Genomic DNA, 22,090 nt, shown 5'->3' with positions numbered 1-22,090 from the left:
TGGATATATCACACTTCATTCATCCATTCATCCACTGATGGACATCTGGGTTGTTTCTGTCTTTTGGCTACTGTGATTGGCGCCACTGTGAACATCTGGGTACAAGTACTTGTCTGAACACCTGTCTTCAATCATTTAGGGTATATACTTAGAAGTAGAACTGCTGGGTCATATGTTAAGTCTATGTTTAACTTTTTGAGGAACTGCCAAACTGTTTTCCATGGTGGCTACACCATTTTACATTCTCACCAGAAAAGCACGAGGGTTCCAACATCCTCATCAACACTTCATATTTTCTGTTCAGTGTGTTTTTAAATTATAGCCACCCTTGTGGATGTGAAATAGTATCTCATGGTGGTTTTGATTTGCATTTCCCTAATGACCAATGATGCTGAAAATCTTTTTACATGATTGCTGGCTATTTGTATTCCATCTTTGGATAAATGTTCTACCAAGTCTTTTTTCCATATTTTAATCGGGTTGTTTATCTTTTCGTTGCTGAGCTGTTACGAGCTTTTCTATTTAAACATATTACGGTTTCTAGGCCCTTCTCAGATTTGCATATTGTCTCCCATTCTGTAGACTGCCTTTCCACTTTCTTAATAACGTCCTTTGATGCACAAAAGCTGTAAATTTCGGTGAAGTCCAACATATCCATTTTTTCTTCTTTTGTTGCTTACACCATTAAGAGTCATTTCTAAGAATCCATTAACAAATTTAAGATCATGAAGATTCACCCTAAGTGTTTTGGCTCTTCCAATTAAGTCTTTGATTCATTTTGAGTGAATTTTAGTATACGGCATGAGGTTGGAATCTAACTGCATTCTTTTGCACGTGGATATCCAGCTGTCCCAGCACCATTTGTTGAAGAGACGGTCCTTTCCCTCACTGAATGCACTTGGTACCTTGGTCAAAAAACAACTGACTATAGATACATGGGTTTCGGAGAAGGCAATGGCACCCCACTCCAGTACTCTTGCCTGGAAAATCCCATGGGCAGAGGAGCCTGGAAGGCTGCAGTCCATGGGGTTGCTGAGGGTCGGACACCACTGAGCGACTTCACTTTCACTTTTCACTTTCATGCATTGGAGAAGGAAATGGCAATCCACTCCAGTGTTCTTGCCTGGAGAATCCCAGGGACAGGGGAGCCTGGTGGGTTTCCATCTATGGGGTTGCACAGAGTCAGACACAACTGAAGTGACTTAGCAGCAGCAGCAGCAGCACATGGGTTTATCTCTGGACTTTTAAATTTCATTCCATTGATCTGTTTTGTCCATCCTTATGCCAGTACCATATTGTTTTAATGACTGTAGATTTTTTTTTTAATTAAAAAGTAGATTTAGAGAGATATACATTCCATAGACAGAATGCAGTCCATCTCAAAAGATAATAGCCCTGGGAGTAACACACTCCACCTTGATAGTATATTAAAAAGCAGAGACATTACTTTGCCAACAAAGGTCCGTCTACTCAAGGCTATGGTTTTTCCCGTGGTCATGTATGGATGTGAGAGTTGGACTGTGAAGAAAGCTGATCGCCGAAGAATTGATGCTTTTGAACTGTGGTGCTGGAGAAGACCCTTGAGAGTCCCTTGGACTGCAAGGAGATCCAACCAGTCCATTCTAGAGGAGATCAATCCTGGGTGTTCATTGGAAGAACTGATGCTAAAGCTGAAACTCCAATACTTTGGCCACCTCATGCGACGAGTTGACTCACTGGAAAAGACTCTGATGCTAGGAAAGGTTGGGGGCGGGAGGAGAAGGGGATGACAGAGAATGAGATGGCTAGATGGCATCACCGACTCTGTGGACATGAGTTTGAGTGAACTCTGGGAGTTGGTGATGGACAGGGAGGCCTGGCGTGCTGTGATTCATGGGGTCGCGGAGAGTCGGACACGACTGAGCGACTGGACTGGACTGAACTGAACACACTCCATAGACAGAGTGTGAGCCATCTCAGAAGGCAAGAGGCCAACTGTAGTGTTTTTTTTTTAATTGGGAAGCATGAGTCCATCCTTCTCTTTCAAGATTGTTTTGACTATCTGGAGTCTCTGGCAATTTCATATGAATTTTAGAGTCAACGTTTCCATTTCTGCAAAAAAGGCTGCCTGGATTTTGGTACAGATTTCACTGAATCTATAAAGCACATTGGGTAGCACTGCCACCTTTATATCAAGTCTTCCAACCCATGGACGTGGGATAGCTTTCCATTCTATAACATATTACTAATTTTAAGTTACCTTAAAATATCCTTGATAAGGTAATGTCATAAAGTAAATTCCTTTAGTTGTCTGTATCTCTAGGTAATCTATTAAGTATGTCCTGAAGTTAGTTACAAATATGAAGTTTATTTACCATGGGGAGCTCAGTATTCATATTCCAGAGAAGGAAGGCCAATTATTCAGGGCCTGGCTATTTGCTTTTGTTTATGGGGAAGGTTAGAACTCGAGGATTTTCATTTCCTTGATTTATAGTTAGTTTTAATTTTCATCTTCGGCTCCCAGTAGAGGAATTGATATGCATGAATCTTATATATTCCCTGATAAGAGGAAGTTGTTTAACAGGCTTCACAGAATGGAATCATGAACTCTCTTTCCACATAGTTCAAATTTTAAAAAACTGATGATGAAACATCAGCTACTTTGCCAAAGACTGTGTGCAAACGTGTGCTCAAACACCCTTGGTTGGGCTTCCCTGGTGGCTTAACGGTAAAGCATCCACCTGCCAGTGCAAGGGACACAGGTTCAATCCCTGATCTGGAAAGATCCCACATGCCGCAGAGCACTAAGCCCGTGCGCCACAACTACTGAGCCCAGATGCTCTACAGCCCATGCTCTGCAACGAGAAGCCAGCACAGTGAGACGCCTGCACACCACAACCAGAGAGCGGCCCCCACCACTTGCTGCAACTAAAGAAAAGCCCACACAGCAACAAAGACCCAGCGCAGCCAAAAATTTAAAAATCATTTTCTTTAAAAAAAGAATTAAACCTTATTAAAAAACACCCTTGGTTAGTTACAGCTTAAAGTATCAACTATAATCAGGAGGGAGGGGAGGAAGCCTTTAAAAGTCTTTTCTCTAAAAACTTTTTGGTAAAGATTATGAGGGGACAATTGTTTGAAATTATAAACATAACTTGGGATGGACACAATCTGTTCTTTGCACTCATGTCAAAGTTATAACTGAAGACAATATAGTAACCCAGAAAAAATAACTGTGGCTTTTTCTGAGTAGTGATTTCAAGAAATTTATAGATTCCCCAAAAGAAAAAGTCATCTTAAAACCAGTAGATTATTAGTCTGAGGGGCAGTGACTGCTTCAGTTCCTATGTTCCATGTCAACTTTTCACAGCTTTGGTGTATCTCAACATATGGGTCACCTGGGACTCATGGTCTTAGGTGGTCCAGTAATATCAAAAAAAGCTTTACCACTATGGAGAACAGTACAGATTCCTTCAAAAACTAGGAATAAAACTACCTTATGACCTGGCAATCCCACTACTGTGCATATACCCTGAGAAAACCAAAACTGAAAAAGATACATGTACCCCAATATACATTGCAGCACTACTTACAATAGCTAGAACATGGAAGCAACCTCGCTGTTCATCAAAAGATGAATGGATAAAGAAGTTGTGGTACATACACGTAATGGAATATTACTCAGCCATTAAAAGGAATACATTTGAGTCAGTTCTAATGAGGTAGATGAACCTAGAGCCTATTATACAGAATGAAATAAGTCAAAAAGAGAAAGATAAATATCATATACTAGTGCATATATATGGAACCTAGAAAGATGGTACTGATGAATTTATTTGCAAGGCAGCAATGGAGACACAGACAGAAAACAGACTTATGGCCTCTGGGAGAGGGGAGGAGAGGGTGAGACGTATGGAAAGAGAAACATAGAAACTTATATTACCATATGCAAAATAGATCGCCAATGGGAACTTGCTCTATGTCTCAGGGAACTCAGGGGTTCTGAATCAACCTAGAGGGGTACGATGGGGAGGGAGATGGGAGAGAGATTCAAGAGGGAGCGGACATATCTACACCGATGGCTGATTCATGTTGATGTTGGACAGAAAACAACAAAATTCTGTAAAGCAATTATCTTTCAGTTAAAAAATAAAATAAATTTAAAAAAATACAATGTGGTAGTAAAAAAAAAAAAAAGAATGGACAAAGAGGCTGTGGTACATGTACAAGGTGGAATATTCAGTTCAGTTCAGTCGCTCAGTCGTGTCCGACTCTCCGCGACCCCATGAATCACAGCACGCCAGGCCTCCCTGTCCATCACCAATTCCCGGAGTTCACTCAAACTCATGTCCACAGGTGGAATATTCAGTTCAGTTCAGTTCAGTTCAGTCGCTCAGTCGTGTCCGACTCTCCGCGACCCCATGAATCACAGCACGCCAGGCCTCCCTGTCCATCACCAACTCCCGGAGTTCACTCAAACTCATGTCCACAGAATCGGTGATGCCATCCAGCCATCTCATTCTCCGTCGTCCCCTTCTCCTCCCGCCCCCAACCTTTCCCAGCATCAGAGTCTTTTCCAGTGAGTCAACTCGTCTCATGAGGTGGCCAAAGTACTGGAGTTTCAGCTTTAGCATCAGTCCCTCCAATGAACATCCAGGATTGATCTCCTTTAGAATGGACTGGTTGGATCTCCTTGCAGTATAAGGGACTCTCAAGAGTCTTCTCCAACACCACAGTTCAAAAGCATCGATTCTTCGGCAATCAGCTTTCTTCACAGTCCAACTCTCACATCCATACATGACCACGGGAAAAACCATTGCCTTGACTAGACGGACCTTGGTCGGCAAAGTAATGTCTCTGCTTTTTAATATACTATCAAGGTTGGTCATAACTTTCCTTCCAAGGAGCAAGCGTCTTTTAATTTCATGGCTGCAATCAGCATCTGCAGTGATTTTGGAGCCCAAAAAAACAAAGTCTGACACTGTTTCCACTGTTTTTCCATCTATTTCCCATGAAGTGATGGGACCAGATGCCATGATCTTTGTTTTCTGAATGTTGAGCTTTAAGCCAACCTTTTCACTCTCCTCTTTCACTTTCATCAAGAGGCTTTTGAGTTCCTCTTCACTTTCTGCCATAAGGGTAGTGTCATCTGCATATCTGAGGTTATTGATATTTCTCCCGGCAATCTTGATTCCAGCTTGTGCTTCTTCCAGCCCAGCGTTCCTCATGATGTACTCTGCATATAAGTTAAATAAGCAAGGTGACAATATACAACCTTGACGTACACCTTTTCCTATTTGGAACCAGTCTGTTGTTCCATGACTGGTTCTAACTGTTGCTTCCTGACCTGCATACAGGTTTCTCAAGAGGCAGGTCAGGTGGTCTGGGATTCCCATCTCTTTCAGAATGTTCCACAGTTTATTGTGATCCACACAGTCAAAGGCTTTGGCATAGTCAATGAAGCAGAAATAGATATTTTTCTGAAACTCTCTTGCTTTCTCCATGATCCAGCGGATGTTGGCAATTTGATCTCTGGTGCCTCTGCCTTTTCTAAAACCTGCTTGAACATCTGGGAGTTCACGGTTTACATACTGCTGAAGCCTGGCTTGGAGAATTTTGAGCATGACTTTACTAGCGTGTGAGATGAGTGCAATTGTGCGGTAGTTTGAGCATTCTTTGGCATTCCCTTTCTTTGGGATTGGAATGAAGACTGACCTCTTCCAGTCCTGTGGCCACTGCTGAGTTTTCCAAATCTGCTGGCATATTGAGTGCAGCACTTTCACAGCATCATCTTTCAAGACTTGAAATAGCTCAACTGGAATTCCATCACCTCCACTAGCTTTGTTCCTAGTGATGCTTTCTAAGGCCCACTTGACTTCACATTCCAAGATGTCTGGCTCTAGGTCAGTGATCACGTTATTGTGACTATCTTGGTCGTGATTACTCAGCTATAAAAAGGAACGCAACCAAATCAGTTCTAATGAGGAGGATGAACCTAGAGTCTATCATACAGAGTGAAGTCAGTCAGAAAGAGAAAGACAAATATTGTATACTAATGCATATGCATGGAATCTAGAAAGATGGGACTGATGACCCTATTTGCAGGGCAGCACAGGAGACAGATACATAGGACAGATTTTTGGATACAATGGGAAAAGGAGGGGGCAGATGATTTGAGAGAGTAGCACAGAAACATATACAGCGTCATGTGTAAAACAGTTAATGAGAATTTGCTGTACGAGGCAGGAAACCCAAAGGCGGTGCTCTGTGACAACCTAGAGCGGTGTGGTGGGACGGGGTGGGAGGGCGGTTCAAGAAGGAGGGGACGTATGCACACCTGTGGCTGATTCCTGCCGAGGAACGGCAGAAACCAGCACAGCACTGCAAAGCAATTATCCTCCAACTAAAAAGAAAATAAAAAAAATTTATAAAGGCTTTAAGAATAAAACTGCTTATAAATAACTTCAATCAGAAAATACCATCTGGTCTTGAGATAAACAACTAGCAACCAAATCCTGGGAAAAAGAAATCCAATTCCACGTATTTTGTCATCTATAATGAAACCGAAGGCAATAAAAATATCTTCTGGCAGGTGCTCAGGGTCAGTGCCTTGGCAGGGAATGTTAGCTAAGGCAAAGTTAGAAAGTCTGATGTTTGTTTGGTTTATTTTCGTTTTTGACCAGAAAGTTTAAGTTGAAAAGGGCAAAAAATGAGGAGACAAGGGGAAAAAAAGTAGACTTGGGCAAGAAATGGGGACCAGACAAGTAGGTAGGACCTGAGGCAGTGAGGTAACAGACATGGAGGGGACAGCTGGCCGAGGGGGGACACAGAGTGGACAGCTCGCTGGCTGCACGTACTGCCGAGATCAGAGGATCCTCTGAGCAGAGTTACAGCAAAGCTGGTCAGTGTAACATCCACGGTAGGCTCACGCCCAAGGTGTGAGTTTTGCCACCAACTCTTCCAGAACTGGAAAGCCCTCATCACAGGGCCGGGGGAGAGGGCACCCCCTGCTTTGGTCCTGCCACTGCCTCACGGGGTCCCGTCTTTAGGGCCCACACCATTTCCCACCCTCTAAGAGCAGTTTCCACACTCTGACTGAACAACTGCACTTCTCTCTCCACACTTCCTCAGCTCTGTCTGCCGCCATTCATCTGACTCTGGGTGAAGAAGCAGGGGAAAGGTGGGAGAAAGTAGCAGGGCCCCGTGAAATCGGGTAAAGGCCGTGTTCTCCTTAATGGGAGGTAGAGCAGACGGAAATGAACTCTACAAGGAATGCAAAGGGGGAAGGGGGCGCTGGGTCCTTTTCCATCCCAGAGACAGACATTCTGGGCCTCTCAAACCTAGAGTCCTGATTGCTGCTCTTGGGTAATAAAGCTGAATGCGTGACTTGGGCCTGGGGAGAGTTTTTTCTCAATTACCAAATCACGTGCCCCAGAGGCTGTGGGGTTTCTTTTTCTGTTGCTTTCTTGGCAGAGCAGTCAGGGGCCACACAGCAAGTTCTTCCTTGCTCCCCTCACCCCACAAACCCGGGCAGAAGGGAGTCCAGATGGGCACTCGGGCAACACCGGCTGTGGGGCCGGCTAGGGTGAGGAAGCCCCCTCCCCACACTCATGTAGTTAACACTCAGCGTCCTACGTCGCCTCACACAAGGGCTGTGATTTGGATCTAATGTGGTAATGGCTCTCGTGGTCCCCAACCGGGTGCCCTGGGCTCTTTCACTGCTTGGCTCTGTCTCTTTTTTCTTTCTATAAAAGGAGCTTTCGGTTAATTGCAGGCCTGCCATTCTGTGCCCAGGAGCTAAACCCCAGAGGCATCTGCCCTGGCCTTGGCGGGCCCACTTCACTTTCGTTCTCTAATCTCTTTGTGGTGGTCTTAGTTACGAGCTCCTGGAAACCAGCCCTGATTCACGAGCACTGCTAGTCAGGAAAAGAAAAGCAGGGGAGGGGTGGGGAGGGGCGGTGAGGACACAGCAACAAACTCAGCATCCCTAGTTTTTAAAATGGCCCAAACCTGGACACATCCTACATATCGGTCAATATGAGAATGGACAGACAAATTGTGGGATTAATACAATGGAATACTATTCAGTGATTAAAAAGAAGAGGGCTTCTCTAGTCATCCAATGGTTAAGACTCTATAACTCCACTGCAGAGAGCACAAGTTCAATCCCTGGTCAGGGAATTAAGATCTTACATGCTGCATGGTATGGCCAAAAAAAGAGCTTCCAATATAGAAGACTCTCAAAATCACATTGAGCAAAAGAAGCTGCATGTAAAAGAAAACATACTATATGATTCAATTTTGTGGAGTTCTAGAAGAAACATGATTAATGTATGGTGGTAAAAATCCTAACAGAGCTTACGTTTGGCTGTGAAGCCTGACAAGAAGGGGCATGACAGGACTTCTCTGTGGCAACAAAAGCGTTCTATAGATTGTTGAGGAGGTATTTATATGGGTGTAAACATTTGCCAAAAATGTATTAAATTATACAGTTAAAATCTGCACATTTTTTCTGTATGTAAATTATATCTCACTTTTCAGGAAAAAAAAATTCCAAAGTCTTTATTAAAAATGGCAAAAGACAGTTTCCTGTCATGTTGCACCTATGTGGCTACCATTCTGAGGAAGAGGCAAGATGTTCAAAGTACTCAAATATACTCCTAAAGACAAAACAAAGATAAGCCTCTTCAAAGTAGTGTGAAATTTATGCCAGAGCATTTAAGTCTTAAGACTGAATTATGTAAAGAATTCCCTCAAATTTCTCTCACTCAGCATCCAAGTTAAATATTTTAAGAATGTTTTCAGGGCACAAAGTCTAGTGTAAAGGATGGAAAGACTAATTCGATATTACACACATTAATAATGTGTGAAACAATTTCCCCTGATTGTAAGGGCAATACACATTCAGTATAGGAAAACAGGAAAATACAGAAGACTATAGGGGAAGAAAACTCACATACTCCAAGATCATAAGCATAAAGAAGAAAATTAAAAGTCATCTGAAAAATATTCCCTATCCAAAAATAAGCACTGTCAACAGTTTCATACACACACTATTTTAAACAAATTGAGATCCTAATATGCGTACTATTTTTTCACTTAAATTTATGTAACAAACATTTTCCATGTCATTGAGCATTCTTTGCATTTTTTGTTACTACCGAAATTAAATAGTTTCATGTGATTATTGGCCATTCTTATTTCTCTGTGAGACAGCTTGGAAATTTAAAAAATAATATTGATTATTTTTCCTAATTACAGTTACTGCTGAAATGTGGAAAATACAGAAAAGTATAAGACTATAAGCGGGAAAACACATAATTCAAACAAAAAAACAATCACTATTGTTAATTTTACTTTTCTTTGCATGTATATTTTTCTCATAGAGTTGATATTCTAGATAAGTCCATTTCAGAGTATGTTTTTTTTCTCTTAGCATCACTAAAAACTACATAAGCATTTTCCCTATCTCATTAAAGTCTATCTAAACAACATCCGCTGGATCATGGAGAAAGCAAGAGAGTTCCAGAAAAACATCTATTTTTGCTTCATTGACTATGCCAAAGCCTTTGACTGTGTGGATCACAATAAACTGTGGAAAATCCTGAAAGAGAAGGGAATACCAGACCACCTGACCTGCCTCTTGAGAAACCTGTATGCAGGTCAGGAAGCAACAGTCAGAACTGGACATGGAACAACAGACTGGTTCCAAATAGGAAAAGGAGTACGTCAAGGCTGTATATTGTCACCTTGCTTATTTAACTTATGTGCAGAGTACATCGTGAGGAACGCTGGGCTGGAAGAAGCACAAGCTGGAATCAAGATTGCTGGGAGAAATATCAATAACCTCAGATATGCAGATGACACCACCCTTATGGCAGAAAGTGACGACGTGAAGTCGCTCAGTCGAGTCAGACTCTTTGCGACCCCATGGCCTGCAGCCTACCAGGCTTCTCCGTCCATGGGATTTTCCAGGCAGAGTACTGGAGTGGGTTACCATTTCCTTCTCCAGGAGAACTTCCCGACCCAGGGATTGAACCCAGGTCTCCCGCATTGTAGGCAGACGCTTTACCGTCTGAGCCACCAGGGAAGTGAAGAGGAGAGTGAAAAGGTTGGCTTGAAGCTCAACATTCAGAAAACAAAGATCATGGCATCTGGTCCCATCACTTCATGGGAAATAGATGGGGAAACAGTGGAAACAGTGTCAGACTTTATTTTTGGGGGCTCCAGAATTGCTGCGGATGCTGATTGCAGCCATGAAATTAAAAGACGCTTGCTCCCTGGAAGGAAAGTTATGACCAACCTAGAGAGTATATTAAAAAGCAGAGACATTACTTTGCCAACCAAGGTCCATCTAGTCAAAGCTATGGTTTTTCCCGTGGTCATGTATGGATGTGAGAGTTGGACTGTGAAGAAGGCTGAACGCCGAAGAATTGATGCTTTTGAACTGTGGGGTTGGAGAAGACTCTTGAGACTTCAAGGAGAAGTCTTGGACTGCAAGGAGATCCAACCAGTCCATTCTAGAGGAGATCAATCCTGGGTGTTCATTAGAAGAACTGATGCTGAAGCTGAAACTGCAATACTTTGGCCACCTCATGCGACAAGTTGACTCACTGGAAAAGACTCTGATGCTGGGAAAGGTTGGGGGCGGGAGGAGAAGGGGATCACAGAGAATGAGATGGCTGGATGGCATCACCGACTCTGTGGACATGAGTTTGAGTGAACTCTGGGAGTTGGTGATGGACAGGGAGGCCTGGCGTGCTGTGATTCATGGGGTCTCAGAGAGTCGGACACGACTAAGTGACTGAACTGAACTGAAACGTTTATTTTTGTTAGTTTCATTTTGCCTGTAGAATTTTGTTAGCTGCAGAGATGTAACAAAATTTAACAACTGCTCAGTGTCAGACACTTGAATATGTACATTTGAGCTTTTTTTACTTTATAAAGTGAAGATAAACATTTCTGTACATAAATTATTGCCTTAACCTATGATTATTTCCTTGGGATAAACTGTCAGTATTTTAATCCCTGGGTCAAAGAGTATGAACTTTTTTAAAGACTCATATTGCCAAAGTCCTTTAAATTCTCTCCAGATAATTTAATGCACCTCTGACCTGGATCCTTATTTAGAAATATGAACAGAAAACCAACTAAGAATAAAACTGTAAGAAAAACAATAGATGCCTGAAAACAGGCACCAAATTGAATAGAGGAACCAAGCCCAGAGGAAACAGGGTTATTAACAAAGGAAACAAAATCAGTTTTGCATTCTCTAAAAGATCTGTGAAGATACCATTTCAAAGATCTGTAAGGATACTAAAGTGGAGAAAAGCAATACTAAAAGTTACTATTGGAGAATAAAGAAACAGAACTAAGAAAAAAAATTATTTTTTAAAGTCCTCTGCAGCAAATCTCTGTATAGCAAAAGTGCTTGTGCTTCTGATGCTCAGTCGTGTCTGACTCTTTGCGGACCCGGGGGCTGTAGCCCGTCAGGCTCCTCTGTCCATGGGATTTTCCACAAAAGAATACTGAAGTGAGTAACCATTTCCTCCGATCTTCCCCTACCCAGGGATGAAACCATCTCCTGCATTTCCTGCACTCCAGGTAGATTACCACTGAACCACTGGGGACGTCTGCAGAGCAAAAGGAGCACGATCAAAGATAGAAGCAGTGATCTGGACGACTGAGCAGATAAATCCTCCCAAACCAAGCAATAAGAAACATGAAGGGAGAGGGATGAATCCACACGATCCAACGTAGGTCTAATATACATCTTTTTTTTTTTTTTAAAGGTGAAGGGATGGGGAGGGGAAAACTGTCAAAGAAAATGACCAAATTTCTCTGAAGTTCTGAAGAGGGAATTGAGTGCTAGGTTGAAAGGGTCTGCCAATGGTTGATATCAACATTGGAAAAAGAAACACCTAAATACAACTTGGTGAGGATTTTTTAATTTCAAGAAAGAGACCCTGGCAATCTAAGGTGGGGGAGGATGGCAGGGTGTAACCATAACAAAAGGAAAAGTGGGTCTGCACAGACTTCACATCTGTAACACCAGAGGCTAAAACACAAATGAAACATTTTCTACCAAGTTTCGCAAGAAAAAAAAATCATTTTAAACTTAGAATCCTATAGCCCCCTAAAACCATCATTTAAGTAGGAGGGTACAATGAAGATATTTGGGGGGTTTCTCCCAGGTTTCTGACTTTACCAACCACATCCACGAAGGTACTATTTCACCAAAATGGGGAAGACCAGAGATCAGCAAGTTGTCAGAAAAATACTAAGCACCCGTTCAGTGGTTTGGCTCTGGACTAATTTTTCATTTAAATATTAGATTCTGTGATAATGCTGCAAACACTAAGGGCAATCACAGAATTTCTCTTCTCATCCTCCCTATCAACTAACAGTCTTCCTCAAGCACCTGATTTTATGCATGTTTAACACTGTGGAGATAATGCTGCAGAGGTCCATTAGACACACTGAGGCTCTTAACTGCCTCTAACAAAGTCACCTCTAATGACAGTCAAACACCAACTCTAGAAACGCAGGTCCATTACATGCAGAGAAACTGGGCAAATAAGGAACCTAATCAAATGTACAATGTCTCGTGACTACTTTTCACTAATGTTCCCTAAAGATGATTATTTTGATCAGCTAGAGACTGGTACAAGTAATAACACCCACGATTCAGTCCATCACCAAAGATAAGTCACAACTCTTCAAGTATTCCATCTGGGTACGTACATGTGTGTATATGAGTGTGTCCACTTGTGCATATATGCATGTGTGAAGACACCAAGAATGTTCTATACCTTGGAAATGAGATTTTCTCCCTAACCTCCATCTGTTCAGCTGTACCAGAGCTTCTAAAAGTCTATAATATGGAGCTCCAGCTATCTACTAACCATGCAGTTGAATGAGGTCGCCCACCACTAAGGGCAAAGGCAAGTACATCTCCTGGGGAGGTAGCAAATGAACATTTATATAACTCATCTATGGTCACTGTGGGTCTTCCCTGGTGGCTCAGATGGTAAAGAATCTGCCTGTAATGCGGGAGACCCAGGTTCGATCCCTGAGTTGGGAGGGTCCACTGGAGAAAGGAATGGCTACCTACACCATTGTTCTTGCCTAGAGAATCCCATGGACAGAGGAGCCTGGAGGGCTTTCATGAGGTCACAAAGAGTCAGACACAACTGAGCAACTAAAACACACACACACAGTCACTGTGAGTCAGACACACACAAGGAATTGTGTCCTCCAATCTCCAACCTAGACACCGTTCAGAACACAACTTCTCTCAGGAACAGTACATGGAAAGTCTCTGAAAGGTCTTGGATGGGAAGAGGGGAGGAGAGAGATAAAAGGGACAAACGTTATTCTCTATACTTGTGTAATTTTTGGCGGCTAAAAGTTTGTGAATTATTTACACAAATCTGAAAAGAGAAAAGAAAGGTTACTACACAAAAACTTCCATTTCTCCAACCTTTGTAATAGAAGTGAAAGAAAGTGAAAGTGAAGTCACTCAGTCGTGTCCGACTCTTTGCGACCCCATGGACAGTAGCCTACCAGGCTCCACCATCCATGGGATTTTACCGGCAAGAATACTGGAGTGGGCTGCCATTTCCTTCCCCAAAGTAACAAGAAAATTGTACATGCTTCATAAAGTGACAATTACCAAAAAATGAATGCTTATTACATTGTTACTACAAAAGGAACACAACTGTTGACCAAATAAATGAGTTCATAAACATCTACTTTGTATCAGTACTTTGCAAGGCCCCAAGCAGCCTGCCATCCCAGACTCTCTTCTCTCAGACCACTCACTCAGCCTCTTATCCCAGACTCTCTTCTCTCAGACCACTGATCTCTGCTCTGATCGCTTCAAATCCCATCTTCCCTGCCAACAATCCCCAAGGCCAGCTTTCTCTCAACTACAGAGCTAGCTGCTACCAGGTATCTGCTATCAGACGGTCCACTGCCTGCCATGCTCACTATGTCCCAAGCCAGAATCATCATCTCTCTCGGAACTGACCCATCTCCTTTATTTAACATTCCAAGGCAACTTTAGGGCTACTCCTTCAGGAACTCTCCATCTCCATGGAGACGGCTGCTTTTGGCTTGGTGCCATCATATCTTTTGCCTAGAATAGTGATGGGTGCACAATAGTCACGGAAAATATCAGCCAACTGAATACATGGTTAAAACCATACACTACCATCAGTTCAGTTCAGTCATTCAGTCTTGTCCGTCTCTTTGCGACCCCATGGACTGCAGCACACCAGGCCTCCCTGGCCGTCACTAGCTCCCGGAGTTGACTCAAACTCAAGTCCACTGAGTTGGTGACACCATCCAACCATCTCATCCTCTGTCATCCCCTTCTCCTCCTGCCTTCAATCTTTTCCAGCATCAACGTATTTTCTAATGAGTCAGTTTTTTGCATCAGGTGGCCAAAGTATTGGAGTTTCAGCTTGAGCATCGGTCCTTCCAATGAATATTCAGGACTTATTTCTTTTAGGATGTACTACTATGGTAGTTACAAATTAAGAAAACAAAAAAGAGCCTGGGATGTTTCCTAAGCCCAGTGTCAGAGTTTAGAGGAAGGGCTACAAACTGGAAGTCCACAGGCAGAAGAAATTGGGCTGTGGGGAGAGAAGTCTTAAGTAGCCAGAATGTTATTTGGGGAAAATAGCATTAAAAATAAGCGTACTTATAGATAGGACCTAAAAGTTTCCCACAGATAACTACCATTCCTGTCTTTTAACAAATTCTGACCTTTCTGTTATATGCCCCTACTCTGTAGTTAAACATTCTCTATCACCAGAGGTGCTGAGCACAGGCTGAATGTATTTTTGCACTATAAGGGTGACAATCCTAAATTATTTTTAAAGCTCTTTTGAATCTTGGGGCTCTATAATTATGTTTATTTATATATGTTATTTAAAGCAAAGAGGAATGAAAGAGCCTCTTGATGAAGGTGAAAGAGGAGAGTGAAGAAGCTGGCTTAAAACTCTACATTCAGAAAAACTAAGATCATGGCATCTGGTCCCATCACTTCATGGCAAATAGGTGGGGGGAAAATGGAAACAGTGACAGATTTTATTTTCTTGGGCTCCAAAATTACTGTGGATGGTGACTGCAGCCATGAAATTAAAAGACGCCTGCTCCTTGGAAGAAAAGCTATGACAAACTTAGCGTTATGACCAGAGACATTACTTAGACGACAAAGGTCCATCTAGTCAAAGCTATGGTTTTTCCAAGAGTCATGTACAGATGTGAGAGTTGGACCACAAGAAGGCTGAGCACCAAATAATTGATGTTTTTGAACTGTGGTGCTGGAGAAGTCTCTTGAGCGTCCCCTGGACAGCAAGGAGATCAAGCCAGTCAATCCTGAAGAAAATCAACCCTAAATGTTCATTGGAAAGACTGATGCTGAAGCTCCAATACTTTGGTCACCTGATGCGAAGAGCTGACTCACTGGAAAAGATCCTGATGCTGGGAAAGGTTGAGGGCAGGAGGGGAACGGGGTGACAGAGGATGAGATGGTATCATCGACTCAATGAACATGAGTTTGAGCAAACTCCGGGAGATGGGAAGCCTGGCAGGCTGCAGCCCATGAGGTTGCAAAGAATCAGACATGATTTAGCAACTGAACAACAACAACAAAATGTATTTATTTGCAACTATTTAACATTAAGATGTTAAAACTGAATAACCACAAGTATTTGGAAAGTTTTAAGATATCAACACACTTTTTAGGCATGCTAATGAATGGAACCTAACAGATGCTCTGTTTTTGTTTTTGCAAAGGACCCAGGAACAACTGTAACACTAAACATATATTGAAACCACTGTAGGTATCTAAATCCAAAAGATCCATCAGTCACGTGTGTCACCATAACAAGCTTGGCTGGTTCTTTTTAAAAAAATAATTTAATTACTTTATTTTTGACTGTGCTGGGTTTTCATTGCTATGCACGAGCTCTCTCCAGCTGCAGCAAGAAGGGGCTACTCTCTAGTTGCAGTACGCGGGCTTCTCATTGCAGTAGCTTCTCTTGTTGCGGGGCATAGGCTCGAGGGTGTGCAGGCTTCAGCAGCTGCAGCTCACTGGCTCTAAAGCGTGGGCCCAATAGCTGTGGTGCACAGGCTTAGGTGCACCACAGCATGTGGGATCTTCCTGGACCAGGGATCGAACCTGTGTCTCCTACACTGGCAGGCAGATTCTTGACTACTGAGCCACCAGGGAAGCCTTTCTTGGCAGGTTCTTTATAAACTGACATACCATTCTTTAGGGATTAGGCTCCTTCTCCATTAACCTGAATCAGTCTCAGCCCTGGAAATCAGTCTGTCCATTCAAAGAGTTGTGTCTCATTTCAGGAGGCAGTAGAGTAAATGCCCCCTTGTTAGGTTTCTACGTGAGGTGAGTAATGGAGCATTTAATAAGAGGCACTTTCAGTCCACTGGCCTGGTCTCGAAGTTGTTCAAGTGATACATGCTGGAACATTCTTGCTTGTAGCTGACTGTGAACACTTTCAGGGAAGAAGGAGGGGTAAAATGCAACCGTCTTCCTATCCTGACCAAGCACTATAGACAGAGATCTGGGAGAGCCGACTTTAGTAGGAATTCTCATTTTTCACAAGACCCCCTCTGCAGCTTTTGGAGCTAGTGAGTGTCCCAGCCATCCCTTCACGGTCACTGGAAACTGTAGGGGAGGAAAAAACATCTTCTCCCTCCACTCTTCTGCATTCTTCGCTGGTCTCCTGTCTCCCTGTTCTTAGGGTGGCAGGGCCAAGAGGTATCCTTTGAGGAGACAAGGGCCTGGGACTCTCCAGCTTCAATCCAGACCAGAGCCAGGCCAATACTCAAGTGCATAACCAAGAGTTATTCTCAATCATCACCAGGCCACTGGTGAATGATAATTTAGCTTCAGTTGTGTTGTTTAATGAAACTGTGCTTCCGATTTCAAGTTCATGAATGAGTGACTCCAATGTCACAAACGGAGAAGAAATAAAGGAGCTCCTTGTTTTACTTCAAATCTGAATTTAAAGGGCTGGTTACATCATTGCAAGGATACAGATCAGCATTTTCCTCAGTACATCTCATTTTATTCATAAAAAAGGCATCTGTCATCCTTTGGGTAACATGTCATGGATGTGACCTTGTACCAAAAAGTATTGGACGTATCTATACAATATTCCCAAACTTGCATTTTTCCTTTCAGTGGTTTTAACAATGTCATTTAGTGCTGTCACTGTTTTTTTTTTTTTTTTTTTTTTTTACAAAATCCAAGGTGGTGAAAGCTTTTTGCCCCTTAGATGACCAATGCCATAGGGAAATGACCCTGTCTTACTTGTTCACTGCTATTATCCTAGTGTCTAGCAGTAGGTGACACATAGTAGGTGGTCAATAAAAGTTTGTTGACTAGATTTAATTATGTAAGAATTCACCTTGATCCTAGTTGTAATTTTAGCAAAAAGATGCTGCTGCTGCTGCTGCTAAGTCACTTCAGTCGTGTGACCCTACAGACAGCAGCCCACCAGGCTCCCCCGTCCCTGGGATTCTCCATACACTAAAAATTAGTAGTAAAAAGTCCATATTTTGAGGCCCAGTCAACACTGGAGTAAGTAAAAGGGTTTCAAGATAACAAGTTTGAAAGGAAAGTACTTATATGAAAGGAAAGTACCTGACAAAGTTATGTTGTGATTGCTGAAAAATCTGCTAAATCTGTGGTCACAATTTGAAAATCATTAAGCTATTAAAAACTCCACAGCCTTCCTTTAAAAAGAGAGTTAAATCTAAAAAGAAGTACAGGATAAATAGCACTTTGCTTTGTTGAATGCTGATTACATACAGGGACTGTGCTTGGCACATTACACACTAATTTCATCCAGCCCTCACCAACACCCTATGAAACAGATGCTCATTACCTCCCTGTTATTGACAAGGAATCAGACACAGAGAGGCCCAGGGACCCGCCTTAGGTCACAGAGGGGCAAGGCAAGAATTTCAACCAGACTATTGCTTTTAACCACTTGGCTACCTTGGCAGACACAGTGTTACACTGGTCATAAAATCACCACGGCAGTCACGAGGTCCGAGCGAGCACATGGAAAAGCCATTACAGGCACTCAGTAAACACTGCTCACATCCCCCTTCCCTGTTCTCCTCTCCCAGCTTCTGCATCTGGGGGCCTCCCACCCTGGCTCCCTAAGTCGTAATCTGGGAAGACAAGCAATGACCCAATAACTTCCTCCCTGCTTACAAATTTGGGGAACTTTTGGATATATTTAAAAATTTGTGGTATTGTTTGATGCAGGCCACTGAAAAGGAATTAAACATAAATAATCAGGGAGGTTAAACACACAGCCTCGGGTCACACAGTATATGGGAAAACTGAGATTTCAACCCAGACATTTTTCCCCCTACCAAGCAGGGCTCCTTTCAGTAGTGGAAGGAGAATCACATAACCTCAAGGTAAGATGTCTACATGATAAAGGGAAGATAAGAAAGGAGAATCACATAAAACCTGAGAATGTATTAAGATGAGAAATGCCGGCAGGGAAGAGGCAAATCCAGAATAATACAAAAGACTTTGCAGGAGGGCTACAGCAGTGTCTGTAAGTTGGTTGCTGCACTAAACCAAGTGAGTATAGGTTTGGAAAAGTTGGCTGGACTGATTTTTAAAATATCTTCTCCTCTAATCAAAGATTCAATAATTATAGTGGAAATGACATGTGGCTTTGTAATTAACTTAGCAAGCACAGAGCATAAGCACTCTTTGAGCAGTGGTTATATGAAAATGATAAAAGATAGATTAAGAGATATATCTTCCAAATCTATAGTAATTTTTATATGGGCCATCTACCAAAGTATGAATCTAAAAGAACCATTTTTGAGCATTAGGAAAATTTTAACATACTATTTGCTGCTACTGCTAAGTCACTTCAGTTGTGTCCGACTCTGTGTGACCCCATAAACGGCAGCCCACCAGGCTCCCCCGTCCCTGGGATTCTCCAGGCAACAGCACTGGAGTGGGTTGCCATTTCCTTCTCCAATGTGTGAAAGTGAAAAGTGAAAGTGAAGTCGCTCAGTCGTATCCGACTCTTAGCGACCCCACAGACTGCAGCCTACCAGGCTCCTCCATCCATGGGATTTTCTAGGCAAGAGTACTGGAGTGGCTTGCCATTGCCTTCTCCAAACATACTATTTAAATGATATTAAAGACCTTACTACTAATTTTAGGTACATTAATGGCACTATAGTCATAGGTTTTTTACAGTACTATTTTTCAATCATTGTTTTAAAACATTTAAACACTACTTTCCAACTTGGACTGAATATGGGCATTACTACTTATTTTTCACTGAAAATAAAGAAGTCTGATCATTTTCAATGTCGAAGCCGTATTTTTTCTTTCTGTTGTCTTTTTCCTGTGATTAGGATTTCCTAATTTAATGTCTACTTACAGGATTTAACTCTTAGGATATGTTTGGAGGACACTTATTTAGGAGTCAAAATTATCTAAACACACTCATCAAGAGTGGTGAAGTAATCAACTCATTGAGACTAATGGTACTTTTTTCTTTAAGCCAGAATTAGTCTAATTGTATTTTATGTATTGGAAAGAAAATTTACATTTACTTAAATTGTAGACATACCATAAAAGCGTCAATTATGCACTAAAATGGGTTCAGAATATTTAGTGAAGGACAAGTTGGAGATTAACACTGAATTTATCCAGAAAAGACCAAAGTCCACCGCTCCGTAATGGTGATGTTCTGTTTGACCTCCGTGCTCATGACACAGGCCCATTCAGTTTATGAAAATTCACCAGCCTCTACACTTATGTTCATTTTTCTTTATGTATATTAGACTTCAATTAAAAAGTTTTTTCTGTCATGTTCCATACTTGAAGTATTATGGATGAAATGACAGGGCATCTGGAATTTGCTTTCAAAGACCAGAAGACGGGGGGCCAGCGGAAAGACCATGTATGGTTGTGGGTAAGGAAGAGGTTGAATAAGGGATGTGAAAGAAATGAAATAAGATTAGAAAGGTGCTGACAGTGTGGAGGCTGCATGATGGGTTAGTGGAGGTTTGTAATACATATTAGAAAATCACTGTAATAAGAATAAAGTGTTAAAGGGAAAGCATAGTTACTGCTGTACCGTGCTTGCACGTGAGCTGCTGAAAGAACAGGGCAACAACGGACTCATCTCAAAAAACCAGCACGGACAAGGAGGAGACTACTGGGTAAAGTACAGTAGCAACATGTCGCTCCATGTCTGTCCCCCATTGGCTCAAGTGATGAACTCAGGGCTTAGGCACTTTAAGAACCCAGGGAGAGAGGGGTTTTGGATTTTCAGTGGACGCACACCTTCCAGGATGGTGAAAATACCTACTATTTTCAAAGAAAAGAAACGTGGAGGAGGGATAAATTGGGAACCTGGGATTAACAGATTCACCCTACTATATATAAAATAGATAAACAGGACTTACTGTAAAGCACAGGGAAATATATATGTGTGTGTGAATATATATATATTCAGATTCTCATTATAGGTTACTATTAGACATTGAATATAGTTCTCTGTGCTATACATATACATATATACACACACACATGCAGATACATTTATATAAGTGAATCACTTTGCTGTATACCTGAAACACTGTAAATCAACTATTTTTCAAGTGAAAAAAAAACAAAAAACTCCTTCTGTTCCACTAGGGGGAAAACAAAAAAGGAAATGGTGCCTACAGAGGTGAAATTTAAGGAACTGCAGGACTCCATGAGCATGTGTGTGCGTGTGTGTGCGCTGCAGTAACTGCGCCACTCGGGTCCCACACTGCCCGCAATGAAGGCACTGGGTAGGCTGCATTCTGAAAGCGGCTCTGATAAGCTCCCACATCAAGAACACTGCATCCTAGAGGCCTGCTCAGGAAAGAAAAAAGCTAGTCATGTTCTAAGCACAAACTCTGAGCTAGAAGAGTCCACTCTCTTAGGGATGCAGAATGGTTCAAAGCAAAAACATCTCTGTCAGGAACATTAGCCGAATCCTCTAGCTTTGAGGAAACAGTTCATCTCACAAGGAGGTAGAGAATCCCTAATGCTAAGACACACCTTACTGATCAGGTCACAGTAAGCTCTGTGTAGTTTTTTTCCTCTAAATTCTGACATAATAATCATCCCCTGAAATGACCAAAAAAGTCTTGGCCACAGTGTTACCTGCTTGGAACAAAGACTGAAAGAAACGTACCTGTTCCATGAGTTAAGAGAGTAAAAGCCTGGAGTAAAGGGGGCTCAGGTGCTCATGACCTCCCCGCCCGGTGTTCTCCAGACTCACTTGCTAATCTGTTACTGAAACGCCGCCAGCTACACGAGGCTCTTCCAACTTAGGAATGTGATTTCCACAATGCATCCATTTTCTCCAAACTCCAGTAGAGGAAAAAAAAAAAAATTTGAATGCTCCATAATATTTCTTATAAAAGAATTTTATCAGGAACACTGTATCTTATAACCAATGTTTTAAAACTAAGTATCCAGTTAGTTTCTCTTTGGGTAACTTTCTGGCACATGAAGCTATATCATATTAATAAAAACTTTTTTAAAGTGCTCAGTTTCCATGAGCACTTTATTAATGTCCTGAAGATGAGAAACTTGAAAAGACACCAAATATGTTGGATAACAGCCTGTCGGGCTGGAATAAAGAGTCCAACCAGACATACACAGAGAGGTACATACCACTGGCAAGAGGGCAAAACAGTACCACTGTTGTTTTCTTCATTTACTTAGTGAGGTAGGAGAGGAACCTCTGAATAAGGGATCAAGAATCTGAAACAGAGAGTATCTTCGGTGGATCTGATGGGCACAGCACAGCTATCCAAACATGGAAGGATTTTTTTCTCATCAACAACTCTTCCCCAAAACTGGGCCTCACTATTCAAAGTATGACCTGACCCAACCCGCAAGCATCAGCATCACCTGGCAACTTGTTAGAAAGATGGAATCTCAGGCTGCACTCAGAACTACTGAATCAGAACCTGCATTTTAGCCAAAGCCCCAGGTCATCTGTATGCACGCCACAGTTCAAAAAAGCCTAGGATTAGGAGA

General features: G+C 42.1%; 1 protein-coding gene across 3 annotated transcripts in view; it reads right to left on the bottom strand.

Moving 5' to 3' along the window:
- ZHX3 (zinc fingers and homeoboxes 3) overlaps positions 1-22,090 on the bottom strand; it is a 131,430-nt gene that overhangs the window by 65,860 nt on the left and 43,480 nt on the right. The gene's annotated exons all lie outside the window — the stretch shown is intronic.

This window comes from Moschus berezovskii, chromosome 15, assembly GCF_049115385.1.
Source record: "Moschus berezovskii isolate FMDL1 chromosome 15, NW_MosBer_1.0, whole genome shotgun sequence".
Taxonomy (NCBI): domain Eukaryota; kingdom Metazoa; phylum Chordata; class Mammalia; order Artiodactyla; family Moschidae; genus Moschus; species Moschus berezovskii.
This window is presented reverse-complemented; position numbering and strand designations above follow the sequence as displayed.